This window comes from Mustela lutreola, chromosome 4 (genome assembly GCF_030435805.1).
Source record: "Mustela lutreola isolate mMusLut2 chromosome 4, mMusLut2.pri, whole genome shotgun sequence".
NCBI lineage: Eukaryota > Metazoa > Chordata > Mammalia > Carnivora > Mustelidae > Mustela > Mustela lutreola.
The window spans coordinates 167,013,618-167,029,087 of NC_081293.1; the positions used below are offsets into that span (position 1 = coordinate 167,013,618).

The 15,470-nt window shown below is 41.3% G+C and overlaps 1 protein-coding gene across 13 annotated transcripts in view; it reads left to right on the forward strand.

Moving 5' to 3' along the window:
• The first annotated feature begins 1,324 nt into the window (after window positions 1-1,324).
• Window positions 1,325-15,470, forward strand: part of FOXP2 (forkhead box P2) — a 548,304-nt gene continuing 534,158 nt past the window's right edge. For 6 of the 13 annotated variants that reach the window (XM_059171629.1, XM_059171619.1, XM_059171624.1 and 3 more), the window contains exon 1: window positions 1,325-1,687. The gene's annotated coding sequence lies outside the window, so the exon portion shown is untranslated. Of the gene's footprint in view, window positions 1,688-2,816; window positions 2,950-15,470 lie in introns of all 13 variants that reach the window. The other 7 variants (XM_059171625.1, XM_059171626.1, XM_059171628.1 and 4 more) reach the window with 3 other exon arrangements.

A 15,470-nucleotide genomic window follows, 5' to 3' on the forward strand; every position in this document is an offset into this window, starting at 1 on the left:
CGCAGCCAGCCGGCAGCCGAGCGGCTGGCGGGAGACCGCGGGGAGGAACCGCCTGCCGGGACCGGGCGTGGGGAAGGGACTCCCAAGGAATCCCCCGCTCGGGTCCCCGCGTCCCATCCAGGCCCGTCTGGTCCTTCCTCGGCCTTTCCCTCGTCATCCCCTTGGTCCCGCGTGGGCCCGCTGGCTGGGTCACGCTCCACCTACAGGAGCTGGGACCCTGGTGCGGGAGGCCGGGCCCGCGCATCCCCCGCGCCGGCGCCTTGGCTTTGAAGTGCGCGCTGAGCGGACTCTGGCAGTTTCTTCTTTCCCTTCTTTCCGGGTACTTTTGCAACCCTCAGTCACTGATAGGGCCCGTCTCGTCTCGGAAGCCTCAAAACCTAAAAGTCCCAGCTTGGCGGGCCCCTTCCTTCCAAGCCACGCTCCGGCCGGCCCGCAGCCCAGGCCCGCGCGGGTGACCCTGGCTGAGCGACCCGGAGGAAGCCCAAGAACTCCTGGGCCCTACTGAGACAGGAGCCACGACAACAATGAAGAGTGAGAAAGACACTCGGCCTCTCTCTAGCCCAGGCCGCAGAGGCGCGCACCGTGAAAAGAAAGGCCAATCAGCGTTTTAACGCACGCTTGGGTCTCCCTTTCTGACTACCATGCACTTTTAACTCCCTGCCACCGAGGGCTTTGGATCCCTTCGAAGCTTTCTGCACTTCACGTGGAATCCCCTGTTTCATTTGCCAGCAGCTCCGTCTGCTGAGAGGACGTACTTTGGGGACTGCCAAGAAGCAGCAGACACAACTCGGCTTTGCCAATACAGCATACGGTTTTGTTCTCTCCTCCCTCCCCACCCCCTTCCTCGACGCGCCGTCTGGGCCGAGCGGGAGGAGGCGGAGCTGGAGGTGGGGAGAATGGTGGGGGTGGGGGAAGATCTGGCGCAGAACAAACAAGTTCTCCAGCGAGTTGTTTACATAGCAGGTGGACCTGACGTCAGCCAGGAGGCTCCACTGCAAATCCGAACAATATTCTGCTCCGCGTTTCTCCCTCCCTTTAAGAAGTTGGGGCGCCGGGGGAGATAGGTGGATGGGGGCGACAGGCATTCTAACCGGCTGGTTCCAAACCACTTTCGGGAACAACAACAACAAAAACCAACAATAACAACGCAAAGTGAAACAAAACAAACAAGTGGCCCAGCACTACTTTAGAATCCTCCGAGGCTTCCCTTCCCCCACCCCGCCCCTCGGAAGAGAGGCGGCTCCGCGCGCAGTGTGTGTACAGTTTGCATTGCCAACAACACGCGCGCGCGGCCGGGGTGCGCGCGCCCGCCAGCGCACACTCACACACATAGACACACATACAGACACACACACAGATCCGGGTGGGGGGAGCGGCAGCGCGAGACAGCGCGAGCCTCCGAGAAAGCGCGAGACACGCTGGCGCGTGCAGCTCCGCGGCGGCCGCTGCGCCCCGGCTCGAGCCCCGCGCCACCCGCAGCCCGCCCGCGAGCGCCCGTCCCGGTTATTTATGCGGCGGCCGCGTCTGCTGGCTGCGGCTTCCTCCGCCCCCCCTCCCCGCCCAGGGCGCGCCCCCCACTCGCGGCAGCAGCTGCCGGGACTCCCTCGTGGGTGTGTTGTTTGGGGGCTTCTGCCTCGGCGCCGCGGGTGCCACCTCCCGGGACGTTGCCCAGGCGTCCCAGGTCGCGGTAAGTTTCTTCGTCCTCACTCTAGCGCGCTGCACCTCCGCACCCCACCCCGTCCCAGCCACCTCCACGCCGGGCCGGGCTGCGACTTTACTCTGCTGCGCGCTCCTCCCGCGGCGGCGGCGGCGGCAAAGTTTCGCCCCAGCCGCAGCGCTCGGTGCGGCGGGGCGGGTGTGACATGTGTCAAATTTCGGCTCAGCGTCGGGGTCGCCTTCCGGACCCAACATCACCACTTGTTGTTCTTTTTCATTTTGCATTGTGGTGGGGGAAGGGAGAATCGACAGAGGGGAGATTGCCGTTGGCTCACGGAGGGTTTTTAGTTTTGAATATGCAAAATATTGCCTCGTCCAGAGAGACCGCGGCTGGAGGAGAATGTGTGTCGAAACACCAGATGTGTGTTTGTTTACTTTTATTTTTATTGTTTGTTGTCTCTTCCTTTTCCTCCCTTCCCCCCTTCCCCCCCCGGGAGGAGAAACAACAGTAAAAACATCTGGCGGTTGGAAGCACACACTTTATTGATCCAACTGCTGACCTTTATTTACTCAATTGGGCAAGTGCGTGCAGCTCGTCTGTCTCTAAGTTGGGCGCTTCAGCGTTCATTTAAGAAGTACTTCCCTGGGAACTAAAGGCGGGGAGGGGACACTCCTTTTCTCGAGTGAAGAAACTCCTAGTCCCTAGTGCTTCTTCGGGATTATGGTGCATCTTGGCTGCTGCCCCCGATCACGCTCTTTGCCCCGTCCACAGTCAGCAGGACCTGCTTCACCCGGATCTCACCTAGTCCTACTTTTACTGTGCTTTGGGAAGGTCTCCTCACTCTGTGGGTGGGTTTAGGGTGAACTCGCACCTCCCGGTTCTTTAGGGAGGGAATGTGGGAGGGGCGCGGGCACCTTGCGGAGAAAGGGAGGGCTTCTCGGTTGGCTTTTACCTGGAAGTCCGTGGAGGCCCCGGGCGAGCGGAGGGCAGTCGGGAGCGCGGGGCTGGCGGTGACCCGGGGCAGAGCTCGGGTCCCGACGGACCTTCGCGCTCGCCGCTGCTCACGTGCGGCGGCTGCACAGCGGGACCTACTGGGTGGCCGCGCGCGCCGCCTGCGCGCCGCCCGCGTGTCTCCCGAGCGCCTCTCCCCGCCCCGCAGGCCAGGACGCGCCCGAACGCCCCGACCTCTGAGTGAGCGTCGTCGTGGACCCTCGCTTGCCGAGCGCGTTTGGGCCTGTGTAGAGCAGGGAGGGAAAGTTGCCCTACTATCCTCAGACTCTGAGATCTCGTAGGTAAGTCTCTCAGGGCACCTGGCGCGTGGGGGTGACAGCGATTAGGAGGAGCGGGAGGGGAAGGACGTGTGCGAGTCTGGGGCTTTCGAGGGCGCAACCGGTGCGAGTTTTGCATAGGGACGACTCCAGAGAGGCCAAACGGGACACTTGCCCGGGGTTCTCCTCAGACTCCGGAATCCCCAAGGAACAAGACCCATCTGGGTATTTGTTTATTCAGCTTTTTAACCAACAGATTTAAACCACTTAATGGACAGCTGCTATCTGTAATGCTGCAACCCCTCCCACCCCCATTTTCTCTCACCACGTGTTGAAATCCGGTCAGTTTCTTGATCTTGAGGATTATTCCTCGAGTACTATTTGCTCCCAGGTGGGCAGGCGTTCCGGACGTGGCCTGGGTGAGTGCTGAGAACGGCCCCGGAGGGAAAAAGGGTGTGAAAGACCTGTGGGAGTGTATAAGATGTGTACCTATACAGTCATCATGGATTCAGAAGTGCTTAAAGAGCTACCTCCCCAACATGCCCAGAGTCTACTTGGAAGAATAATTAAGTAGGAGCAGGTAAGCCGAGGGGAGAAAGTGACGCCCTGGTGTCAAGTAGCTGAAGTGGACGTTTTCCAACTGGAAGTATTTGTAGAGATTAACTTTTAGAAAGCAAAAGTTTGCCTGGAAGGCACATCTTTGCACGCTCTCCTCACCCAGGTAGTTTGGCGAGGCCGCGGTGGAGACAGGATGGGTGTGTTCATAGCAAGCCCATGTTAGAGGTCAACACTGAAGCAGAGATGAGCTTTCAGATACTTTCCTCTTCAGTCTTGCGTTGTGGCGTACCTCGGGAAATGTTTTAAGTTGTCAAGGGGCCTGTTTATCTTTTCTGTCACTATGAGTTATGGAGAAGTATATTCTCAGTGTAGTGGAATTTTAAAATGTAATGTTTGTTTAGTAGTGTTAAACAATTAATTTACAATTTTGATTTATTTGTGTATGCCATTAATAAAGCGGGTATAAAGTTATATGCACGATGATCATTAGCCTCGTAAAATTTCATTTTAGTTTTGAAGCTTTTTAAAAGTCGTTTTTTCTTTCCTTTCCTTCCTTCTTCCCTTTCTCTGTCGCTCCCTCCTTCCTTTCCCCTCTCCCTTCCTTCCTTCCTTACATTTTATTACTTATCTAGACCCACGTTCAGTAGTTGTTTAATTCAGTGCTTGCTTAAGAACCCCACTATTTCATTGTTATTCAAAACTGAATGAAATAAATGTTTGTGATCAAGTTACTAACTTTTAAGGAGGAGACTGGAAACCTCATGATAGATGCCTGTAGGTAAGGGAGAGAGGACACTCAATTTTCAAAGATCAGCATAAAGTTCACTATTAAGTATAAGAATACAAAGATTTTTAAGAGAATACTTTTTATCATTCAGTTTAAACAGTATAATACATGCTTTCTTTTATGCATAGATTATTAATATGTTACCACTGCACTACAGTGGGTGCTAGAATAATCAAAGGAAATTATATACAAATAACAACTATGAACTATTTTTAACTGTTTATCAAAATTTCTCAACTAATATTTTGGGATCAGAGTGATGGAAATTTTAGACTTGAATATTGTTTTCATAGAATTCATACTCTGGGTGGAAAGAGACCTTTAATTACCTTAGGACATGAATAGATTTGTTAATGGTTGTGTCTAAATAAACTGTCATTGAAGTTTTATTTCTTTGCACTGATGATAGAACAGTGGTTTTGCTTTTACTAATAAAATGAATCCTTGTAATATTCTAGAAAGCTAAATAGGGGGGATTGTTGTATGTGGCACACCATAAAAATTGGAAAAAAGGTGAACATTAAATTTACAGATAACCTGTAATGAGTTCTATTCCTTTTGTACAAGCAAGAATTAAAAAACACAGACCAACTCTCTTTGCATAGCTATTGGAATTATACTTTATTAAAAGTATATTTAAATATGTGAAAATAACTTCATGGTTTGACTGAGACTCATAGGGCATATAACAGTGTAATGAACATAGCCAGACAAATTTACCAGACATTTTTATTTCAAGAGAAAATGTGAGGGATATGGAACTCAATTACATAAAGGGCATATTATTTGTGATATTTTTAAGGATTTATAGCTGGCTCTGCCTCATCACCCTTGTCTATTTCTGAGTTGATAGTATCATGTTAGATCAGCTATTAGTTATAATACTGATAGAAAACTGAATGATGGAAGTGGTCATGTATTTTCTTCCTCTCTAAATTAAACTAGAAAGAAGCCACTGACTTGTAAGTAGACAATGCCACTGAAAAGTTCTCTTGACCTGATTGTTGCTAGACAAAATTGCAAGTCACCACTGAATTCAGAAATAACCATTTCATTACAATTACTGAATACTAATTCTTGACATACTCAAACTATTTTTTCTTTTTTTCTTTAACTTTTCATAGATGGTAGTACTCTTAGTGATAATTGAATGGATTTCAAATATTCTAACCAGTGCCCAGATTCATACTGCCCTTTGAAGAAAGAAAGCCTGTTTCTTAAATCAGGCCCAATGAGAGCTTAAGATTTACATAGATTTTCAAAGTAACCTTACTTATGTACTCCCTAATTCATAGAGTTTCTAACAAACTTGATCAGACTCAACCCAGAATGACTGTTGCATATTTTCTTAAGGGCCTGAAAAAGTATCCAGGTGTTTGCAACTTTCCTTAAACATATTCCGGGGCTTATGATCACAGAGAATCTAATGCCTAAATCAAATGTTATATGCCATAGTTTACTTTAGTTCTATTCCTTCTTTAGATGACATAAATATTTTCTTAGATCCAACTGTGTATCTCTTAATATAATTGACCTCCAGTCATGTCACTTCCATAGTCTTTATCAAGTAAAATATTTTAGGTTCCTAGAGGTGTTTTTTTTTTTTTTCTTTTCTTCATGAGGCTTAAGTCCTTTCCATGGAGTTGTTCTAGAACTTTGGTTTCTTCATTTGTCTTTCAGAACTTGCAAATGGACCCCATAAATATTTCTTTCAGCAGACTAAGCATAGTTTGGGGGAGTTGTCTAAAAATACCATTACTTTTTTTTCTTAAGATCAGCATTGCTTATGTGAAAATTCATTGCCGTTGAATTTCGTAAATTCTCAGATAGTGGAATACTCTTTCCTGTGGAATATTCTTCTCTGTAGGTATTCCTACCTATTAAAACTAATGGGCACTTACTTCCATTGCTGACTTTTGCCTTGTCATTGCCTCTGATGTATTTTTGTATACACTTATTTGCTCTGCTCAGTGTATTTATCTGACCCCACCCCCAATTTTCCAGACAAAACAAGTAAAAAAGAGTAACTTTGGTGAAATGTGACGAATTATTATGACCAATTAAAAGGTTAATGTTAGAGCACTGAGATGCTGGAGAGAGGTCCTTCAAGAAGATTTAGGTGCATTATGTTCCAACACTATTAATATTAAAATGAAAAATAAACCTATATGTATGTGGTGACTTATTTTCAGTATGTATTAAAACTGCTTTTCTCTGTATAGGTGCCTCGGTATTTTGCTGTTTTCTCAAATGTGGTATTTTAAGTATTGTTCTAATTCTTAGGAATGTAATCTCAATTTTGTAGTTGGAGTGACTGGGAATTTGTGTTTATCTCTACAGATTTTTGCCAAGCAGCCAAATTAAGAGTATCAGGGCTCAGACATGAGGTATACTGTTCCCATCCCCATTTCATTTTTTTTTTTTTTTTTTTTTTTTTTTTTTTTTAAAGATTTTATTTATTTATTTGACAGAGAGAAATCACAAGTAGATGGAGAGGCAGGCAGAGAGAGAGAGAAGCAGGCTCCCTGCTGAGCAGAGAGCCCGATGCGGGACTCGATCCCAGGACCCTGAGATCATGACCTGAGCCGAAGGCAGCGGCTTAACCCACTGAGCCACCCAGGCACCCCCCATTTCATTTTCAAAGCTACATTATATTTTAATGTTCTCAGCTTTGGATCCTAATACTTTTTCACTTTGTAATTATGAGTTTTGTAATAATTTGTAATTATGAGTTTTTATTCTTCCTTGTATTTCTTTACCTGTCCAACTGGCTTTCTATGAACAATTGAAATTCTACGTTACTTCAGTTTATGTAATTTTATCTAAAATTTTGTTTAAAATAAATTTTTTTCCATAAATTATCTATGCAGGCCCAGGTTCAACCTTTTAAATTCCTTGATATTTGAAATAAATGTTCTTGGACCTATATTTTACCAATTTCATTCAATTTCCCATTCAGTTGTATACTTCCCTCTTCCTATAATCTACCAGGGATCTCTAGAACATACCTTCCCATTATATTGATAAATATGTCTTCATTCCTTTCTCTATGGCATATTATTTTTATTAGCAAAAACAAATAATTTAAGTGTTGTGAAGCACATTGCTGTGAAACAAATGAATCCCCAGGGGTTTAAAAGCTCTCAGCATTTTTAGCTTATTAATGTTCCTTAATTTCTCTTTATTTCTGTCTTGGAAGGCTTAAAATATACTTTGTGGAAGATAATGTTGATTTAAAATTTATTTAAGTTTTTAGTGTTTCTTTTTAAAGATCTTTCTAACATAAGCCTAAAAGATTTATGTCATGAGAATGTTATACTTTTTTTTAGGAAGTTAAGGAAATTAACTTTGAATTCCTCAAATAAGGCATGCTACTAGAAATAGTGTAAGGTTTCTGTGGTATTCATTTCTTTCTTAAGTTTTATAACGGCATTTTCTGTGAGAGTTTTTTGTATTTTTTTAGTTTTGTATTATTTTGGTACATATACCCAACTACAGCCCTCATTTTGCAACTTTTTCTCAATTTAAGAAAATAACAAACTTTCTTAAAGTGTATTTTAGGGGGTAAGAAAAAAAAAATCAGTGGTAGACATATTTCAGAGAAAGCATTTATAAAATTTCTCACTGGCAGATAGCGAGGAGAAACTTATAGTACACTAATCCAAATAGCTTAACATCTTAGCATATGTAGACTGTCATAAAATCATCTCATTTAAAAAAAAGATCCCCAACATCCTTAAGAACTATTCCTCACCATTACTTCACCCAAAGTTATGTTCCAGGATTTGGTTGATCTATATCTGTATGCCTTTAGCTAACTCTTTACTTTTTGTCTTCAGTTTTTTCCCTTTCTCCGTCTGCCTTTAGTTTAGCTAAGTGCCCCGCCCACTCCCCAATCTTGTTTGGTACATTTAGTTGGTACCATCACTGCTGCCCATCTGATCAGATAGACTATCATCTCCTCCCTGAAATGTTGCAGTAGCTATTTATCTCCCCCTCTTCTCTCTCTAGGCACCACGGTTTGTTCCCCACACAGCAGAGCGATCTTTTAAAAATATGTGATTATGTCACTCTTCTCTATAAACCTTCCAGCAGCTTCTTATGTCCCTGAGAATAAAAGACAAAGACCTTATATAAGTCCATGTTATTTGACCCCTGCTACCTATCTGACATTCTTTCCTAACATTCTCCTCTTATTCGGTCAACTCTAGACACACTGGCTTCCTTGATATTTCTCAAAACAGGATAAGCTGATTCCCACCTCAGAGTTTTTCTCTGTGTTCTCCGTCTGAAATGCTCTACACTCAGATATCTTCACGGATTTCATGCCTCTGCTCAAACATATCCTTATTAGAGAAGACTGTCCTGTATAAAATAATCCTCATAGACCTTGCTTTGCCACCATTACCATACATTCATTTGCCCCACAGCACCACCATCAACTGACATTTTTACAAGTTGTTTATTTATCATATGTCCTCCCGATGAGAACGTACATTCCGTGGAGCCAGGGATTTTGTTCTGTTCACTGTTCTAACCCAATGCTTAGAACGGTGCCTTGCATTAGGTAGCAGCTAAGAATGAATGAGAAACAAACTGAGGGTTTTGGAGGAGGAGGTTGGGTGAGCCTAGTGGTGGGTATTGCGGAGGGCACGTATTGCATGGAGCACTGGGTGTGGTGCTTAAACAGTGAATTATGGAACACTGAAAAAAATAAAATTAATAAAATTTAAAAAAAAAGAATGAATGACTTGTTGGAGGTACAAGAAATTACTTCTGTCTGTATCAGTGCCTCACTTTTTGTGTGACTGAAATTATTTTTTACTTTACGCTTATTTTATACTTTATCACATTTGGGAAAACTGTTCACTACTGTATTGACCAAGACGTGGCTCTGCTCTCTGGTGGATATACTTCTAGTTCAGTATTTTGTATCTCTTTTTTATTCCCATCTGAGAAACAATATTGCACTTAACTTTAAAAAAAAAAAAAAAACTTTTAAAAGGTGTGAATGGATGTTTATGTTTCTGGATAACAACAAATGCTCAATAGTTGAATGCTTCAATATAATAATGCTTAGTTTAGTCAAAATGACATTTAATCATTTATTTCATAATTATATTTTAATATGAATAGCATAAATAGACTCCATTGATATTTCTAAAGGCTACACTATGGATACAACATTGACATATGAAATATTTCTGGGATTGTCTGTAGGGAAGATGGGGGAAAATGGGTTAAGCCAAGTTCTCTTCTGAAAACCTTTGGGTTTAGATGACTTTCCTTCTTTGCATTGGCTCACACACTGTAAGTTTCCTACTTCTCTTTTGTCTCGTTCTTTCCGTATCTATCCTTAAACAGAGCAGATGGAGGATTTATGATTTGATGGAAGGTCCATCTCTCCAAATTTAAAATCTCACTATTGAGCTTGCTCAGATTGCTTTTGGACCCATAACTAAGGTATGGGTTAGTAATACAACTTTCCATAAAACATCAAACAAATACACAGATTATTTTCTTTTTAAGCTTTTATTTTATTTACACTTAGTTAACATACCGTGTTAACTAATATTCGTTTCAGGTGTACAGTATATTCAACACTTCCATAAATCATCTGGTACTCATGATAACAAGTGTTCTCTTTAATCCCCATTCATTATTTTCTTATAAACCTGAGGCTCTGTAGATCTCCCTCTCACATATTATGTCCATATTTGAAATACACACTAACTTGCTCAGCAGATTTATTTTAAATACCTTGAGAACAGGAAAAGGAGTCTCTATCATTTCTGTTGATAATGAAGGAGAGCTCTCTTCCTGGCCTCCATTCTCATTTTTCTCTTCCCTTCCTTCCTCCTCCAGACTGAATTATGAAATCTTTCAAAATCGTTCTGATACTTTATTACTCCATCAGTGAAGGTGTAGCCCTTGGAAAACTGTGAAACAAGGCAAAGTGGGCTTTTATTACATAATTACCCCACTTTTCCCTTTTTAAAAAATTACTAACTTACATCTTCTGCTACTCTTCTCTGGCTCCTTGGACACCCAGTGCCCTCCATGTTGCATCTGGCTATTCCACTGTGTTTGCCTTTCCTTGTTCTGAGTCGGACATTTCGTATTAAAGCCCTTCTTTGGTAATCATAATGCATGTTAGAATGTGAAGGAAGATGGATCCTTCTGGAAAGTGTAATTATTATTACAGCTGGTAAAATAACCAGTTTGGTTTACTATGCAGAATTCTGTGTTAAGTGCCAGGAGACGTGCATTCCGGTCCTTGGTCTGTCTATGACTGTTGTGTGATGTTGAGTAGGTTATTTCCTCCAAAATTAAAAAGAGCCTGGATTAGTTTTTAGATTATTTTCAGCTAAGGTCTTTTTTGAAATACATAGAACCAAATTTGAAGCTGTGAACATGTTCTCCCTTTACTGCCATAAAAACACACATAAATGAATAAATGAAAGAAAAAGATACTTCATAAAATAAAAACAAGTAAAACTAACAATGGTTACCACAAATAACTGCTTATGCAGCTCAGGGGGACTCAGTTAAAATCCAAAAGTATTATTCTTCTATTACCTCAGCCTGCTGGGTGTTTTCACACCACTCCTCCTTTTCTGTCAGGAATGGAGCCTCCTCTCCTTTAACCAGAACACTGAGACAAGCAGAGAAGGTAGAGTTCACATGGGGTTGATCACGTTTGGGGTAAGAGCTTCGGAATAAATAACCCCCTGGCATTCTCTCCCCTGAAGTGCATGTCATTAACTTTCCAAAATATTAATTTCTTCACAATTTTGCTTTGGTCCTGTGCTCATTCATATATTTAGCTCGAGGCGTCACCAATCCAGAAATAAAGTGTGGAGTTGGATAAGCTGTTTGATAAACTTTGTCTTTTAAAATTAGAGCTCCCCTTTTTGATGGACTTCACACACACAGACATACATTTTTAGAACCCACATAAAATGTCGGGCTGCCACATGGTCCAGCCTATGCATTGTGCTGCTTTAAAGGAAACACAACTCCCAGCTACAGGAATACTACATATCTTTGCTGTAGTTTGGCTTAAAGGGAGTGACACGGTTTTATACAGTGTGCCACATAGGAAGTTTTGCCCCAAATCTCTTGAGGCATCTTTCTACTTCTCCTGGCTACTGCTAAAAAGTTTTTAGAGCCTCGCCTAGATCAGTCTTCACTGCTCTGCTGCCCCATCCCCTAGTTGTGCAACACATACAGTGGGTGTATGCACCCCATGAAGTGTGCCCTCCCGTCATGCAAAGTTTGCTCTCTCTGTTTATTCTGGCTGCTTTTCTCGTGGCGGTAAAGGTTTGTCTTTATGCAGACAAACAAGGAGAATAGCAACAAAGACTTCTTCTCAGAAGGTAAGGGATTATAAATTGTGGGAGTTTCCAACAGTGATGTAAGCTTGCAAACACGCACATTTCAATGTGTTTTACCTTGTTAGAGAATGTATATTCCTGTAACTTAAAATAGAAATCATTGGAGAGCCTGGCTTCGTGTTGTCCCAAATAAAATAATTTTAAATCTATAATTTTGATCACTTTATAATATTTACTTCCAGAAAAGCATGCTTTTAAGTTATTTTATCCTTCTAATTCTTTGCTCTTTTGTAATATTCATAAATGTCAAACTGTCCCTTCCCCTACGTGTCTGTTCCTCATACTGTTCCGCAAACAGAACAAGGCAGAGTGATTTGTTACGTCTAATTGGTATTTAATTTTACAGATTTGTTCTCTTTGATATCCTTTTAATTGTATCCTGGAAATATATCATTTCCACTGGTCTGTATCAATACCAGATTCTAAAATATGACTAAGTACATGCTTACTCATATTGCTGTGTTAAAGGAACATTGTTATAAGTTTTGTTTTCATTTGAAGAGACAACTTGTTTTTCTGACTATATAAGATCAAATTTTAAGTGCAAATGTACAATGAAAGAGAATATATGGTAACAAGCTATGAATACATAACTAAGAAAAATATTTAATGTTTATTTTCTTATTCCTAGGATTATGTTTCTTATGAGAGGATATTTAAGAAATGGAATGTGAATGAATAATTTTATTTTTACATGTTAACTATACATGAGACAGTAAAAATATATTTAGTTATTTTTAAAAAAACGTATTTGGCAATATATTTAACATTTCATTTTAAGAAAGAATGTTGTGGGGGCGTCTGAGTGACTCAGTTGGTTGAGCATCTAACTCTTGATTTCAGCTCAGGTCATGATTTCAGGGTCCTGAGACTGAGCCCCGCAACAGGCTTCTTGCTCTGTGGGGCATCTGCTTGGGATTCTGTCCCTCTCCCTCTCCCTCTGCTCCTCTCCAGTGTTCATGTGCTCTTTCTCTCAAATAAATCTTTAAAAAAACAATATGTTGGCTATTATATTGTAGAAACGATTCTGGTAATTTTCTTTTATTGTGTCTATTGATAGACAAATAGACAATATTGTGTCTATTTTAATTACTCATCATCATGAAGTTGTTTTAAGCTCTTTTGTTTCATTCCATTTTTTGTTAAAGATAATTTATATATGGTGAAATTCACCCCCCCTTTAGTGTAAAGTTCTGTAAATCTTGACAAACATAAATAGTTGTGTAATCACCACCATAGTTAAGATATAGAACAGTCCCATCACGCTACAAAATGTTTCCATGTGCCTTTTCGTCAAAACCTCCTTTCATCCTCTAGGCCCTGGTAACTGCTGATCTATATCCTGTCCCTATAGTTTTGCCCTTTCAAGTCTCCCCCCACTTTTTTGGGGCAAGTTTTTATACTGTGTAAATTTTGGGGGCCTAGTGTGTTACTTTGATACACTTGTCTATTATAACATGATTGCCATTGTAGTGATATTTATCATATTACATAATTGTAGTACCATATTGTAGTCTATATTCATGATACATTAGATCTCTATGGCTTATTTACAAGCAAGTTACAAGTTTGAACCCTTCAATATAGTCAGTTAATCTCTAACCCCGATCCGCTGGTAACCCCACTTTACTTGACGTTTTTTCTAAGTGTGAATTTTTTTAGATTCCACATGGTAATATCATACAGTAATGGGCTTTGTCTGACTTTATCTCACTTAGCATAATGTGCTCAAGGTCCATCCATGCTGTCTATCACAAATGACAGAATATCCTCCCTTCTTATAGCTGAATGATATTCCATTGTATACATGTACCATATTCAAGTCTGTCTTATAAATAAAATCATACGGCCTGTAGCCTTCGGAGTCAGGCTTCTTTCACTCAGCATCATGCGTTTGAGACTCGTTCATATTGTTGTGGTGTATTATTTTTTTCTCCGCAATAATGTAGTTGCTTGTTCCCGTTGTAATTTCTCAGGAGTTTAGAATTCTCTCATTTTCTACTCAAATATATTTTTATATAGCCTCAAATTTTATTTTGCCTTATAAATTGGCATGGCTTCCAAACAAGAGACATTACTGACTAATGATTTCTAAAAATTAATTTGGGGGTTTTTACCATAATTCTCTTCCCTTGCTCCTGCTCCCACCCCCAGTCTCTCTTGCTTTCATACTTGCTTTTCTTGTACCCATGGGTGCTTACTGTTCATGTCTTTTCACCCCTTGTCATCTGTTTGGAGTATATAAGACCCATTCAGGTAACCAGTTTTTAAAGAAGAAAGAGGCTCATCATCAGTTGTTCAATATTTTTTTTCATTTATTCATTCACTTATTTGTTTATTCCTTAATCACGGATCATCCACCAGTTTATGTAAGGGGCAAAAGAAGTAAGAAGAATCAGAGAGCCCTGGAAATGAAGAGAGTCTTTGAGTTCATGAAACTGATTTTCCATCCTCCCTTCCAAGTCAGACGGGAGATAGGCCTAGGGTTTCTTAACCAGGAGCCTTCGTTAAATGGCCTACGGGCTGCAGTGACTGCAAAGGGAATATCTGAGGTGAATCAAAGGGTCACATGGGCTGCTAAGAACAAATTGTCAGTTCGAAGGGGCTAGGTGGGCTGAAATGGAACGGAAACCAGGGAGTGAAAGATAGGAGAGAAAGCAGACAAGAAGCCTGGAGAAACTTCTGGTGGGTTGGCTTTTTTAACAGACAAGAATTGAGCAGTCAAAGGACATCTGGATGTGAAGGAGGCGGTACCTATGGTCATAATTCAGGCTAGTGGCTTTCAGGAACTTCCATGAATGAAAAATTTGTTATCTTAACATCCAACATTTGAAAAAATTTAATTCTTTAGGAGTTCTTCCTTATACTGAAGTAGAATCAGCCATTATTTCTAGCTCTACCCTTTGAATTTACACAGTGTATTTCACATCGATGACTTTGGAGATGTATGAAAGCTTTCATTTCCGCTAAATCTTTCCTTTCTGTAGCTAAAGAAGTCAGGTATTCCCCTATTATACTTTATATACTGTAAGGACTTATTTCATTCTTCACAGTTCTGATAACTCTCCTCTGGGTATGCTTCTGTTTGCCAGAGTTTCCCTTTAAAATGTACACAGAGCTAAATACCACACCAAGAGTTGGCCTCACCGGAACAGAACACATTGAAAATTTATCTCCACCTTCTTTTCCCTCTGACCTAATAGCAATTCATTTTTTAGTCATGTTGCATTTTCACTTGAGTTGTAATTCACTTTATAGAAGTTGCCAAGAGTGAATAATTTGATTAGTTTATTTTAGAAGTAGGATTTGTGTGTCTTTTAAATTCTTCTTTTATAGTTTACTCAACATTTCAAGATCTAAACAAAATCCTGATTCTATGCTCTGTGTTAGCGACTATGTCATCCATAGTTTGATTAATATATTTCTGTAGCTCTATTTGATTATTTTTAAAAACATTGAGCAGAATAGGGTTAAGAATGGAGCCTTTACTAAAGTTAGTGCACGTGGATTCCTTCACTTGTCATTAATCCTTTGGATGTGATTATTTACCTACCCATAAACATTGGAAATCAATCTTAATAATGGATAGCATTCACAGAGCAGGTAGTTTAAATGGGCATTTTCTAAGCAATTTGTGTTAATTCATGTACTCTTCATAATACCTTTATAAGGAGGTTCTGTTATTTCCCCATTCTACAAATGGCAAGCTGAGTTGTGAAGGACCTGAAATTTCACCCTCCTTGCAAGCCAACAAAGTAGCCACACTGCTTTCTGGATGCTTGCGGAAGACCCAAGACTTCGGG